The 16546-nt window shown below is 34.4% G+C and overlaps 1 long non-coding RNA gene across 2 annotated transcripts in view; it reads right to left on the bottom strand.

Moving 5' to 3' along the window:
• Window positions 1-16546, bottom strand: part of LOC146400378 (uncharacterized) — a 444118-nt gene that overhangs the window by 415433 nt on the left and 12139 nt on the right. Inside the window, exon 3 of one of the 2 annotated variants that reach the window (XR_014812294.1) lies at window positions 15683-15860. The exons of the other annotated variant lie outside the window; for it this stretch is intronic. This is a non-coding gene — a long non-coding RNA (uncharacterized LOC146400378). The remainder of the gene's footprint in view (window positions 1-15682; window positions 15861-16546) is intronic. 2 annotated transcript variants of the gene reach the window in all.

Here is a 16546-nt window from a genome sequence, read left to right as displayed (position 1 = left end):
TATCATCTGTTTGTTCTTATTTTCATTACTCTAGAGATATATCCAAAAAGACATCACTATGATTTATGTCAAAGAGTGTTCTGCTTATGTTTTCCTCTAGAGGTGTCATAGTGTTTGACCTGACGTTTAGGGTTTAGGTCTTGAATCTATTATAACAATATTAACCAGGAAGATAAAATTAAACTATAAGGGGTTGTGCATAACTTCTTGCACTATAGAATGTTTGCTTTTGAATTGGTCAATTTGTTCAAAAGAAATGAGCTACTTGCTGGGTAGAAGTTTTGGCATGGTTCTTTGGCTTTTGATAATACATGCAGTAAGATTTTTGGTCTTTGGTACCAAGCATTTTGGTAGGATTCGCCTTCAAGGAGAACTAGGTTCTCTGAAAAATACATTACACCGAGAATCAAATACAAGAGGTAGACTTTTATTTTAAGATTAATATCATTAACAAAATAAGCTTTGTTGACAAATGCTATATACCATAATCAGTGAATGACACGGTGATATCTTGGTTATGTATATCACATCAGAAATAATTAGCAGACTGTTTCATTTTATTGAGATAACCACAGGATTTTAAATGTTCTATCACAGCACCTGCAGTAGTATAATAAATCAATTCAACTAAATACATATTTACTGATTTCCTCTTACATATTAGACATTTGTGTTCATAACTTTTATAAAGTTTGCAGGATCACCATTCCTTTCAAAGGTCTCTTCTGAATTGCATAAGGGAATAACACATTCATATTTCTTCAAAACAGATTTTCTGCACAGTGACGCATTATTTCCTGAAGAACGCAACTGCTTTGCTGATAGACTGTGAAAAATACTCTCTTCGTTGTTGGAGGATAAGATCTTCAGATTTAGCCTCTCTTCCTTCTACCACCTGCATCTCTGGCTTTCACTACTCAGATCTTCCAATATTATGTAAGTCCATAATTCCTATATTAAATGTTTTATACTCAGAATATATCAACTGGCCTCCATTTTACTGTGTAAACTTAATTTGGGCTATGGAAATTGGTCTCAAAAGGATAGAATCTTAAACATGGGGATCTGGAATAAGTTCTTTGATCTGATTAGAAAAGCAAATAGCGATGATCTCATTACTAATATTAAATGAGATTCTAGTTGACAAAGGTCTAAATAGTTCCATAAATTCTATTTGCACCTATTCAAGTATCTAAGGAAGGGTGAGTTTTGAAATGAAACATTGTAGGTAGAATCTTATGGATGAAAACACAGTAAGAGGTTATAATATGAGATGACTCCTGACTACACTGGAAAACTTGAATAAATAAAACATTAAGCTCATGCCTTTATGTTCTGAGAACAAGAAATCAACAGAGAAACTGAAAGCTTATAGTCTGGCTGTGATGGTTGGTTTTATGTGTCAAACTGGCTGGGTCATGATACCCAGATATTTGGTCATATCTTGTTCTGGATGTTTCTGTAAAGGTGACTTTTTTGGGGTAAGATTAGCATTTATATTGGTGAATTTTGAGAAAAACAGAGTGACCTTCATAATATGGGCAGGGTTCACCCAATGAGTTGAAGACCATAATACCACAAAGACTAACTTCTTTTGAGAAATAAGAAATTCTGCCAGTACACTGCCTTTGAACTTGAAATTCTACTTTTCTCTCATGCCCAGTCTGCTGACCCATATTGTACCTTCTGGATTTCTCAAGCTTCCACAATTGCAAAAGCCAATTAAAAAAAAAATAATAATAATCCCTCCTCCTTTTTCCCTTCCTACCTCTTACACACACACATGCACACACACAATCTTTTCACTGAGATATTGAACAGAAACTTAAAGTTTGATCCTCTGTGTGGATGAATTAGGATGCAAATCAAATTCACAGCTGCATCTATCTGCTTTATTCAAGTTAGAGCTTTGGTTGAGTAAGTGAGACCTTTTCAGTGTGATTCTGAGATCCTTCCTATGTTATTTCAAAACAGATCTTCAATATGAGCTTCCTTGATACTGGTTGGCAAATTTCTGAACTTTTCAGAAGTTCTCTTGACTTTTACTTAACCCTCAGCTTACCTAATAGCCTTCTAACTTTTAACTTCTATATTAAGCCTTTTATACTGAGACTGCTTAGAGGAGATTCTGTTCTCCTGACCTGGCTTATTAATTGTGCTAGTCCTCACAGAAAGCAATAAAAATATAAGCAAGAATAAAAAGAAATAGCTTTAGCTTTTGCCTTCATGAGCTCAAAGTTTATTTTGAAAGGAAAAATATTTCAGTAAAGCTTAACAAGTAAAATAAAATAAAAATATAAAGCAATTAATGGAGTCAGTAAGTTTAGAAAAAAAATTTGTCCTTCAAATATCTGTGAATATTAGGGAACCAAGGAAAATTCGGAGATTATTAAAAAAAATTCACTGGAAATTATAATAAATGATGCTTGCATTAAGAAAAATGAAATCATAATCTTAACTCAATCATAACACTGGGAAAAGTTGCCAATGCAGATGAATCCTATTATTTTCCCATTATTATATTCAATTTTTAAAAAATATAGGTTTGGTATTACATATTTTTACTAAATGCATTTGATGAATTAATTAGTTACTTATTTACCTAAATCTTTCAAATTGACTTTTAAAAACAGTTCACAAAATGTGATAAGATTAATAAATTAAATATAATGTATAAGATATAAAAATAGGGTTGAGAATCATTGGATTTAATAATGAGGATGAAATGACTATTTCAAAGTTAGATGTAGTTTTCTAACCATTAATTAAACGCAAGTTTATCTCTAAAGCTTTTAAAAGATTACTCAAAATGGAAATCTTATGTCTAAAACATCTACGAAATACAAAGGAAACAATCTACCAGGATCTAATATCATTCAGGAATGTCTCAATAGAGCCTTTATTAAATGAGGACAATTATTCATAAGACAGTGGAAGGGAGACTGGAATATAGGTAGAAACAAGCAGTCCTTTAGGAACCCACATACCAGTTCATATGACTGAATCTTGGTATTTTTTAGCATAAGTAAAAAGAAATTGTTTTTTACAACAGATTCACTTATTTTCTCAGCTGGACTTTAATAAATTCTGAGTTGTATTTAATTAAAATTGTACTCCCTGGCAAATCTAGGGGAGCAGGTAGTCTATTCTGCTTGTTGAATACTGCCATGTAACACTAAAGCTTAGTTTCGTATTATCAGATAAGCCTATTGTAAGTACAGGTGAATAAATAAATTTATTCTTTAAATAAAAAGCACTTCTCTGTGACGGACTCATAGAATAGCCAGGATTTGCCTTAAATTGTGCAAAATTTCTTCATGACAAATGAATGACCAGTTTCCCCCAATTCATATCACAATAATATAATAAAAAGCGATTGTTTAAATTTCCAGTTCCAGACAAATATCACAAAGTCGATGACTTAAAACAATACTGATTTATCTTACTGCAGTTCTGTTGTTCCAAAGGCCAAAATAATAAGCAGTTCTGTATTCATTCGGGAGACTGCTGGGGAGCAAGTTTCCTTATCTTTTCCAACTTCCATAGATTTCTAGAGTCCACCTAGATTCATTAGTTTATAACCCCTTCCTCCATTCTCAAAGGCAGCAATTTAATATCTGCATCCCCTGCTTATGTTATCACATTTTCTACTCTAATTCTTTCTGCATCATTCTTATTAAGTACCATAGTGATTATATTGGGCACACCCAGGTAATTAGAGATAATCACTTCATCACAAGATCTTTAACCTTTATTACATGTAAAAAATCTTCTTGCCATCTAAGGTAACACATTCACTGTGCCAGGGATTAGGACATGGACATTTCTCTGAGTAGAGGCATTTTTCTGTCTCCCACAGTGGTTTATCCAAATACAATGATAAGGTAGAGATTAGCCAACATTTCATAAAGTCTCACCAACAAATCTAGGATAGAGTTAACTTAAAATGATGATGCTACTACTTCTGTATTTTTTTGACAAAATGGAAGTATATTAGCATGTAGCAACATGACCTATTAAACAAGATTATTATTTATAAATTTAAATTTGGTGGTAGGGAGGCTCTAATACCCATTCATAATGAAAAAACCGCCAGGAAACTGGAATAGAGGGGGTATCATCGATTTGACAAAAAAAAAAAAAAAAAAAATCTACAAAAGCCTAAACCCAACACACTTCATAGTGAGAAACTCAAACATTTCCTGAACTAAGATTAGGAAAAAAGGCACCACTCCTTTCAACACTGAGCAAAGATAATCTTTTCAACAAATGGTACTAGAACAACAGAATATCCACATTAAAAAAAAAGAAAGAAAGAAAGAAAGATAGGGACAAACTAGACACAGACCTCACACCATTCACAAAAATTAACTCAAAATGGATTATAGACCTAAATGTGCAATGTAAGACTATATATCAATAGAAGATATAGACTTAGAGAAAATATTAGCAAAATACATATCTGATAAAGAATAGTTACCTATACAAAAAATTCTTAAAACTCAGTAAGAAAATGAGCAATCTAATTTAAAGTGGGCAAAGTCTCTGAACTGACATCTAACCAAGATATGCAGATGACCAACAAGCATATGAAAAGATGTTCAACATCATGTGTTATTAAGGAATTGCAAGTTAAAATACTGAGATACCATATCTATTAGAATAGCCAAAATCCGAAATACTGACAACACCAAATGCTAGTGAGGATATGGTTCAACAAGAACATTTTTTTCATTGCTGGTGGGAACATAAAATTGTACAGTCACTTTGGAAAAGAGCTTGGCATTTTAACACAAAATTAAAACATAATCTTGCATATGATCTAGCAATTGTGAGGCTCAGTATGTGTCCAAAGGAATTAAAAAATGTATGCACACAATGTTATAACACTTTTATTTATATTTTCAAAACTCTGAAGCCACCAAGATGTCCTTCAGTAGGTAAATAGGTAAACTGTTTTACAACCAGATGATGGAATATTATTCAGTGCTAAAAGTAATGAGCTATCACACCATGAATAGACATGAAGGAACACAAATACATAGTAAATGAAATAAGTCGATCTGAAAATCTACATCCTGTATTATTTCCTCTATGTTACATTCTGGAAAAGGCAAAACTATGAGGACAAAAGATCAACCATTGCCAGAGTTAGGGGTGGAGGGATGAATAGACAAAGCATGGATTTTCAGGGCAGCGAAACCAATCAGTATGTCACCACAAAGGTGGATACAGGTCTTTATATATTTGACAATGTACAATATCAAGTGGGAAGTCTAAGGTAAACTGCAGACTTTGGGGGATAATAATGCATCAGCGCAGGATCATGGCTTGTAATAAATACACCATGCTGGCACAGGATGTTAATGCTGAGGGAGGCTATAGGAGGAGTGGTGGGAATCAGAAAGTATACGAGAAACCTCTGTACCTTGAAAAAAAATTTGGTAGGACTTCTACAAAGAACATAACAAAAATTAGCTCATAGGGTGTATTACGTGCTCATGACATCCTATTTATACAGTAACATGATTAAGCAATTTTTAGAGATGTTGCAATAGCTGGACACATACATTCTTTTTTGGATACTGGCAGTATGTAACCAGTGAAACACGTTACCACTCCCAGTGGTCTGGCACTGAATGTCCTATTGATACACTTTTCACATAAATATCCGTACTTGGGAAAGTAACTTACTCCAAAACAGATAGACTTATTCTTCTTTACAAAGTCAACAGCCCATAGCATGTTGATTAAAGCCACAAATAAAGTTATAATATCTTTAGTGGATTTTCAGTGTTCTCTAGTATAATAATAATGGAAAACATGCTTAAGCAACCTACACTTGTATTTTATAAAGCAAACAAGCAAAATTAAATTTAAATGGAATGCCTCAGAAAGTACTAAGCTTCTTTTCTGAGGCAGTTAAAGCTTTGATTCATTTGAAGATAAGCAAAATAAAATTTTTGTCCACTAGAGTGGGGCTATGCTTACAGAATTAATATAAGTAAGTTACTAAAGATCTAAACCTGCTGCTTTGAAAAATACTAGGATTATGTATAGAGGCCAAAGACTTCCATATAATGCAGAATTTTTTATGGTAAAAGATTTTACTTTTTTTACTATTTTAAAATGAGCACTGTATTATGAGGTGATAGTTCATTCTAACTTCATTGAAATATTTTTTTTTCTGAAATAAAGAGAAAATCAAATGTTATAATGATACCACAGAGAGATTTACACCTGGAAAAAGAGATCATTGCATTCTATTTAGTTAGTAATATTTAGTTATATCCCAGGCAACAGACTCTATGCTTTAAAATATTTTTTAAATTTGATCCTAAGTATATATTACACACACACACACACACACACACTCTGTGTGTGTATATATGTGTGTGTGTATGTATATACATGTATACATACACACACACACACACACACACACACATCAATTCCTCAGTTTCCAGCAAGTGAATGCATTGTATCATTAAAAAAAAGGGATGAAAATTATTTTATATCTCAAAAGAAATTATGGTTCTGAAGATTTAAGCAAAAAGAAAAATGACAAAATCAGAGTGAAAAAGAAATGCTGAAAATGATGTTGTGTTTTTCCTTTTTTTTTTTTCCCCCACTTCAGCATAGATTTGGTCTGAATCAAGGCAGCAGCACTTCAAAAGCTTTTCATAAGTGATGTCAAGTAATTTCAGTTGAATTGAGGCTGCCAGGTTCAACAGAGATATTGAAAATTTCAGGACCCTGAGGACATTAGAAACTTCACTAGTTTCAAATTAATTTAAAGTATATTAACATCAAACATTGGAAAATGCAGTTTAGTGATGGCATTAGATGAAGTCTTTGGAACTACTATTCTTGGCTTTCCTTTTGATTTGTTTGTTTTCAGTGAAAACTATGTGTAGCCTGTACAAATCTGTTTTCTCACTTCCAGAGATCAAGATCCTATTTTTTTTCTTAGAAATTAAATCCTGGAAGGATGTTGATAGTTTAGTCACCCTGCTTCAGCTATATATTTGTTTCTGTGAGAAACTATCTACAAATGTATGCAACAGCATGGAAGATAAAGACTTATCTTTGCTTCAAAGTTCCAGATAATTTATAACAAAATGAGTCAAATCTCACTATAGCATTATTAATGGAATTATCCTTTTACACCATCTGTTCTTATGCAATAGGAAAAATGGAATTGTGGGTTTGTTTCTTCATTCCTCAATCTGAAAATTAGGATGGAAGTGACATCAGATACTATTTTAAATGAAATTCTTAGTGCAAGAATGTCCCTCCCACACATACCATACATAAGAAGACATAACTGGATGAATAATAATTGCAACTAGAAAGATTTTTGTCTTCTTATGGCCGCTCCCACAGCACATGGATGTTCCCAGGCTAGGGGTCGAATCGGAGCTGTAGCTGCCAGCCTACCCCACAGCCACAGCAACACGAGATCCAAGCTATGCCTGCAACATACACCACAACTCCTGGCAATGCCAGATCCTTAATGCTCTGAGTGAGGCCAGGGACCAAACCTGCGTCCTCATGGATGCTAGTCAGATTTATTTCTGCTGCAGCATGATGGGAACTCCTATAAGGATTTTTTTTTTTTTTTTATGAAAGAAAGACTGAGTGTTAGACTTTTAAAAGTTTATCACCCTTCTACTAGGACAGACTTCTCTGAACATATTTAAACACATATTTGGAAGTATTTCCTAGACTAATGTTCACATGTTTTATAAAATCCAGCAAATGATAGAATATTGAACGCATGATTGTGCTTTCCGAATTTGGGATAAACCTTAGAGTAACAAACCCTGTATTAGTTAACCAAGAATTTGATGGGTTCCACATGAAAGCCATGCAAGTGACTGGGAAAAGCTTTTAAACCTCTCTTTCACTGTCAAATAACTGGAATTTCAGCTAGCAATTTCAGAACCCACAAGATACTACTGCAAAAGTAATCAGTATTTTTTTTTTTTTTTTTTTTTTTTTTGTCTTTTTGCCATTTCTTGGGCCGCTCCCGCGGCACATGGAGGCTCCCAGGCTAGAGGTCGAATTGGAGCTGCAGCTGCCAGCCTACGCCAGAGCTACAGCAACGCCAGATCCAAGCCGCGTCTGTGACCTACACCACAGCTCACGGCAACGCCAGAACCCTGACCCACTGAGCAAGGGCAGGGATCGAACCCTCAACCTCATGGTTCCTAGTCGGATTCGTTAACCACAGTGCCACGACGGGAACTCCAATTAGTATTGTTTTTTAAAGACCTTATTTTATCCAACAGGATCAGAAAACATAGTAGCAGAATGATCCAAAAATTTGAACACAGAGCAATGGATTATGAAAATAATATGCATACACTGCTTTTATCTTACATTTATATTTTAAAATTTATTTGCCAAACATTTCAGTATAACAAAGCATTTTTTTTATTTGTTGTTGCTTTTCCATTGGCTCTGTCTTACTGATTGTCCTGTCATATTATAACCATAATGAATCTTTTATCATTTAAACTTAAGTTTTCTTTCAAGAGCTAGACCTTAGGGAGTTCCCTTCGTGGCTCAGTGGTTAACAAACCTGACTAGGATGCATGAAGATGCAGGTTTGATCCCCGGACTCCCTCAGTAGGTTAAGGATCCAGCCTGTGGTGTAGGCTGCAGATACAGCTTGGATACTGAATTGCTGTGGCTGTGGTGTAGGCTGGCAGCTGTCGCTGCAATTCAACCCCCTAGCCTGGGAACCTACATATGCTGTGGGTGCAGCCCTAAAATAGCAAAGAAAAGAGAGAGAGAGAGAGACCTTAAAGACATTTAATAACATACTGACAAATAATTTACCTAACATATATTACTGTATTTCTGGATTTTATTTCAAAGTATTGGCCCACATTTAATTTGATATCATGTCCATTAGCAATTTAACTATCTTGAATTTTCACCAACATTTAGTTGAGTCTTAAATGAAATAATTCTCTTTCCTTGCAAACTCTAATTACAACTATCTATCAACTACTTTATTAAAATATGTAATTAAAATTTAAAATCCAACTTGTGCAACCGTATCTGGGAACAAGTGCAAACAACATTCAGTAAGCCTTCAACTGAATTGCTGGGAGTAGCTCAGAGAATGGTGAAGATTCCATGATTGCTGAGATAAGGGAGAGGTGTGCTGGTGTGTGTCAATTAAGTGCAATTTAGTTAAGAGGTTCTATATATACCATGAATCTTATTTCAACATATGATCTCTTCTGTGCTTGTTCCTCTATGGAAGTGACAGTATTATCAAAACAAATTATCTAGCCTAATATTTTGTTAAGTATACTTTGTAAACATATTTAAATTTTTTTCTCTAAAGTAATTTGAAATGTGTATAAGGAAAAAAGAAATTGAACACCTGAGGAGTTCCACTGAGGCTCAGCAATAATGGACCTGACTAGTAACCATGAGGTCGTGGGTTCGATCCCTGGCTTGCTCAGTGGGTTAAGAATCCTGTATTGCTGTGACCTGTGGTGTAGGTCACAGACACGGCTCAGATCTGGCATTGCTGTGGCTGTGGCATAGGCCAGTGGCTACAGCTCCAATGTGACCCCTAGCCTGGGAACTTGCAAATGCCACAGGTGTGGCCATAAAAAGACAAACAAACAAAAACAGAAATTGAACACTTGAAATTTAAATTCTATTTTATATAAATATTAATATTTGCTTCCAGAGATTATTTTAGAAGAAAAATAAATATTAAAGGACTTTAATAAAATGTAAATATTTCAATTTCTTTAAGAAACAGAGAAACCAATGAAAGAAAAGAGTTCTTAATTCTTTAAAAAACAGAAACAGAGAAACCAATGAAAGAAAAGAGTTCTTAATTCTCTCTTAAGAGGGAATTCAGTTAAGGCTTAATGTGTTACTTTTTTCAATAGAAACAAATTGGAAGAGGAGCTAAAAATATACCTGTATTAAGAAATAAAATAGTGACATCCTTTGAGTTTAACTTTGAGAGAATATAAAATCATACATAAGAAAGAAAACAAGGGGGTCGGACAGATTAAATACAAAAGAAAACAAAGGGTAAGACAGTAGATTTAAATACAAATATACAAGGAATTTATACTAAATATAAACAAGAATAGATACTCTGATGGGAACAAATATAAGATGAAATTTAAAAGTTAAAGCCATCTATATAGGTTCTCAGGAAATACAAGCAAAATATAAGGACTTAGAAAATTTGAAATCAAACCTTTTATCATGAGAACAAACACCAATATAAATCTAGAAGAATTATTATAATATTGGCCAGAACAACTTTAAAGAAAAAAACACTACTAAGAATAAAAAGGGTTAACATACCTCATAAATTAACTCTAGTTTAATTTTTAAAAAGAATAAAAAGGGATGCCTCATAATAGCAATGGGCCAGTCTCCTAGGAAGATAACATGTTGCATACATTTGAATGTAACCAATATTATTCCAAAATGTATTAATGGAATGATGAGCATTAAAGAAAGAAATAATAAGAGATTTGAAAAACACCTATCACATTGGATGATACCGAAAAAGAAGAGAAATCTTATTTTTTGACACAGAGATCTGGAAATCAAAAGTGACAAATGACTTATTCAACATACACAGGACATGGCACCTAACGATAACAAAATTTAAATATTTTAAGGTAATATTGAAAATTTATCTTAGTCTAAGCCATGAAAATTGCTTCAATAAATTCCAAAGTATTAAAAACTTTTCAAGTATATTTTCTGGTCAGTATAATTCAACTGTAAAATAGTAGCTAAACTATGATGGGAAAAAATTCAAGAATGGCTAATTATCAAGAATTTGATTCTTGACAATGTATAGGTCCAAAAAAACTCATAAAAGAAAATACTGTGAATTATTAAATGATGAATATGTGACCACCAAAATATATTTCAGTTGAAATATTGCTTAGAAGAAATTTTATACCCTTAACTCTGTATTTCATTTTTCCAAACAAGTATAGCTGTTCTTACTAGAACCACTCCAATTAAAGGTGACTTGCTATTTCTGTCAGAATGCCTCTTTTCAGAGTTACAGTTCTCAGCCATTTTAATTTATTTTAAATGTGCAATTGATATGTCTTAGTACAGTTATTTTATTGGAAAATTACATAAATATACTTATTTCAATGGCAAGTACAAAAAAATAGAATCTGTCATAAAGAGTAACACTGAGCATCTATCATTCCATGAGAATTTGTGCTTTTTTATTTGCAAATTATATATTTAACAAAGCTGAGTCAAAATGGAAGATCTACTGATTTTAGTGAAATTCTTAAAATAGAATATATGTTTCAGATAAAACTCTTCTAATGCAAAACTGTTTATAGGTTGATATAAATATGGACTAGGAGTATAAGAATTTCTCCTCTTACTTGGTATGAATGTGATGATTCTTTATCTCAGAACATGTATCGTCTACAACTCACTGCGTTAGGGGCAGGGCAGAGTCCAGTGTTTCATAATGTGGTTACATGTTTTTAATCATCTGGTCACGTGAAACTAAATCCCTACTACAAAACTCTTCTATCAGAAAACCACTACTCCATGGAGACTAAACAACATGCTACTAAAAAACCAATGGGTCAATGAGGAAATCAAGAAGGAAATTAAAAACTACCTTGAAACAAATGATAATGAAGACATAACCTCTCAAAATCTATGGGATGCTGCGAAAGCAGTGCTCAGAGGGAAATTTATAGCAATACAGGCCTTTCTCAAAAAAGAAGAAAGATCCCAAATTGACAACTTAACCCTCCACCTAAATGAATTAGAAAAAGAAGAACAAAAAAGTCCTAAAGTCAACAGAAGGAAGGAAATTATAAAGATCAAAGAAGAAATCAATAAAATAGAGATTCAAAAAACAATAGAGAAAATTAATAAAACCAAGAGCTGGTTCTTTGAAAAGGTGAACAAAATTGATAAACCCCTGGCCAGACTCACTAAAAAGAGGAGAGAAAGAACCCAAATCACCAAAATTATAAATGAAAAAGGAGAAATCACAACGGATACAGCAGAAATACAAAAAACCATAAGAGAATACTATGAACAACTATATGGCAACAAGTTTGACAATCTGGAAGAAATGGACAATTTTCTAGAATCTTACAGCCTGCCAAAACTGAATCAAGCAGAAACAGACCAACTGAACAGACCGATCACTAGAAATGAAATTGAAGAGGTCATAAAATCACTCCCTACAAATAAAAGCCCAGGACCAGATGGCTTCACAGGTGAATTCTATCAAACATATAAAGAGGAATTGGTGCCCATCCTCCTTAAACTCTTTCAAAAGGTTGAAGAAGAAGGAATACTCCCAAAGACATTCTATGAGGCCACCATCACCCTCATTCCAAAACCATGCAGAGATACCACCAAAAAAGAAAACTATCGGCCAATATCATTGATGAATATAGATGCAAAAATTCTCAACAAAATCTTAGCCAACCGAATCCAACAACATATCAAAAAAATTATACACCATGACCAGGTTGGGTTCATCCCAGGTTCACAAGGATGGTTCAACATACGCAAATCAATCAGCATCATACACCACATTAACAAAAAAAAGGTCAAAAATCATATGATCATCTCAATAGACGCAGAAAAAGCATTTGACAAAGTTCAACACCCATTCATGATCAAGACCCTCGCCAAAGTGGGTATAGAGGGAACATTCCTGAATATAATCAAAGCCATTTATGATAAACCCACAGCAAATATAATCCTCAATGGGGAAAAACTGAAAGCCTTCTCACTCAAATCTGGAACAAGACAGGGATGCCCACTCTTACCACTGCTCTTCAACATCGTTTTGGAAGTCTTAGCCACAGCAATTAGACAAACAAAAGAAATAAAAGGCATCCATATAGGAAGAGAAGAGATCAAACTGTCACTGTATGCAGATGACATGATTCTATACCTAGAAAACCCTAAGGACTCAACCCCAAAACTCCTTGAACTGATTAATAAATTCAGCAAAGTGGCAGGATATAAGATTAACATTCAGAAGTCAGTTGCATTTCTGTATACCAGCAATGAAACATTAGAAAAGGAATACAAAAATACGATACCTTTTAAAATTGTACCACACAAAATCAAATACCTCAGAATACACCTGACCAAAGAGGTAAAGGACCTATATGACGAGAACTATAAAACCTTAATCAAAGAAATCAAAGAAGATGTAAAGAAATGGAAAGATATTCCATGTTCCTGGATTGGGAAAATCAATATTGTAAAAATGGCCATCCTACCCAAAACAATCTACAGATTCAATGCAATCCCTATCAAATTACCCATGACATTTTTCACAGAACTAGAACAAACAATCCCAACATTTATATGGAACCACAAAAGACCCAGAATCGCCAAAGCAATCCTGAGAAACAAAAACCAAGCAGGAGGCATAACTCTCCCAGACTTCAAGAAATACTACAAAGCCACAGTCATCAAGACAGTGTGGTACTGGTATCAAAACAGACAGAAAGACCAATGGAACAGAATAGAGAATCCGGAAATAAACCCTGACACCTATGGTCAGTTAATCATGACGAGGGAGGCAAGAACATCAAATGGGAAAAGGAAAGTCTATTCAGCAAGCATTGCTGGGAAACCTGGACAGCTGCATGCAAAGCAATGAAACTAGAACACACCCTCACACCATGCACAAAAATAAACTCCAAATGGCTGAAAGACTTAAATATACGACAGGACACCATCAAACTCCTAGAAGAAAACATAGGCAAAACACTCTCTGACATCAACATCATGAATATTTTCTCAGGTCAGTCTCCCAAAGCAATAGAAATTAGAGCAAAAATAAACCCATGGGACCTCATCAAACTGAAAAGCTTTTGCACAGCAAAGGAAACCAAAAAGAAAACAAAAAGACAACTTACAGAATGGGAGAAAATAGTTTCAAAGGATGCAACTGACAAGGGCTTAATCTCTAAAATATATAAGCAACTTATACAACTCAACAGCAAAAAAACCAATCAATCAATGGAAAAATGGGCAAAAGACCTGAATAGACATTTCTCCAAGGAAGATATACAGATGGCCAACAAACACATGAAAAAATGCTCACCATCGCTGATTATAAGAGAAATGCAAATCAAAACTACCATGAGATACCACCTCACACCAGTCAGAATGGCCATCATTAATAAATCCACAAATAACAAGTGCTGGAGGGGCTGTGGAGAAAAGGGAACCCTCCTGCACTGTTGGTGGGAATGGAAACTGGTACAGCCACTATGGAGAACAGTTTGGAGATACCTTAGAAATCTATACATAGAACTTCCATATGACCCTGCAATCCCACTCTTGGGCATCTATCCGGACAAAGCTCTACTTAAAAGAGACACTTGCACCCGCATGTTCATTCACAATAGCCAGGACATGGAAACAATCCAAATGTCCATCGACAGATGATTGGATTTGGAAGAGGTGGTATATATACACAATGGAATACTACTCAGCCATAAAAAAGAATGACATAATGCCATTTGCAGCAACATGGATGGAACTAGAGAATCTCATACTGAGTGAAATGAGCCATAAAGACAAAGACAAATACCATATGATATCACTTATAACTGGAATCTAATATCCAGCACAAATGAACATCTCCTCAGAAAAGAAAATCATGGACTTGGAGAAGAGACTTGTGGCTGCCTGATGGGAGGGGGAGGGAGTGGGAGGGATCGGGAGGTTGGGATTATCAGACACAACCTAGAATAGATTTACAAGGAGATCCCGCTGAAGAGCATTGAGAACTATGTCTAGATACTCATGTTGCAACAGAAGAAAGGGTGGGGGAAAAAACTGTAATTGCAATGTATACATGTAAGGATAACCTGACCCCCTTGCTGTACAATGGGAAAATAAAAAATAAATAAATAAAAAATAAATTAAAAAAAAATAAAATTAAAAAAAAAAAAAGAAAAAGAAAACCACTACTACCGTGCTATTTCCCCCGCCCCTTGGAATGCTATCAACCAAATAGTGGTCAGATTTAATCACCAGATTTGAGAAAAAAAGAAAGAAACAGTTCTAGCAATATACAGAGAAGAAATACACGTCTCCCCACTCACTTCCAGTGTTCCACCTTGCCCATGTCTTCTTTCCAGGTCTTATGTTGGGGCTATTGCTTGCCCTAACCTAAAGCACATATAGAACCCTGCCCTAATGGCAAGGAAGGCGTAGAAATACTGTTTTACTGAAAGACAAGGTTGAAGGAGAAGAGTACATACCGAGCTAATCCATAGAATATACTTCACCAGTTTGAGTACTCAATATCCATATCCACTCAATATCAATATCCATGTACAGAGTCACCATACAAAAAATAACAACGGCAACAAAATTACATCCTTGTCTAACAAAACACCACTTTACTTCATAAAGATTAAATCTACTTGCCCTTTTGCCTGAAGTTAAGACATAATGTTTCAGCAGTCATTGTATCTTTCTCCCTAAATTCAGCTGCAATATGGTGAGATTGTAAATAAGGGAAAATTGATTAACAAATATAAATATGCACATAAATGAAATAACACAACTGATTAGCACTAACATTTCTCCTTTCTGAAATAAGTCCCAAGGTAATAATTGATATATATAATTTTCTCCTTACCTTATCCCTCCATTTATCCTTGTCTTCATCCAGCAACTCCAATGGTCAGGATGCTGTACCTGTTGGACTGAATCAGCCATTCTTGATGTTACAGCTTGAGTCCTCAAGGAGGTGGCTGGCAGAATCCCCTCCTCCTCAGGGGGATGTTGCTCTTCCTCTTCAACTGATTGGATGAGGCCTACCCATATTATGGAAGCTAATCTGCTTTACTCAGTTTACTGATTTAAATGTCCATCTCAACCAAAAAAATACTTTCACAGAAACATCAGACATGTTTTTTCAAATATCTGAATGCCACAGCCCAGTAAAGCTGACACATGAACTTAACCAACATAGGTCCATCCTTGTTAGCTTAGCACCTGTACATATTACATTAAACCATTGTAAATCCCCAAAGGAATACAAAAATAAGATTATGTTTCTGCCTAGTATGATATAACAGTCCTGAAAATTATGAAAATGCACTACCCTCTCCCTAGAGGAGGGTGCAAAGTCCCTGTGTCCTTACTTTTATTCTTGATATCCTGTAATAACTCAAATACTACGTCATAAAATTAACACTTAAATATTATGAAATCAAGTTAGTATATTCTCTTTTATACGATAGAAGAATAAGAGAGGAAAGAAAACAGTTATGTTCTATAGGTATATATAATATTTTTATAATAAAGAGGAAAGAAATATTCATAACTATTCTAGTTTTCATTTCTGTAACCTGCTACATGGTTGTAGCTGGAATTTATCATTACTTTCTTCCACTACCCATTCTGTATACTCTCTGCTTTCATCTAGCACCTCAGCTGATCATCATGGTTATTTACCCATCTCCAAAGGGTCTGGGTCATTGGTGTTACTGCCTGGATT

This window comes from Sus scrofa, chromosome 8 (assembly GCF_054392235.1).
Source record: "Sus scrofa isolate SSC_HxYL_T2T_F1_AM1 chromosome 8, Sscrofa_HxYL_maternal_Yorkshire_Landrace_v2.0, whole genome shotgun sequence".
Taxonomy (NCBI): Eukaryota; Metazoa; Chordata; class Mammalia; order Artiodactyla; family Suidae; genus Sus; species Sus scrofa.
Note: the sequence above shows the minus strand (reverse complement) of the source record. Positions and strands in the feature narration are given on the sequence as shown.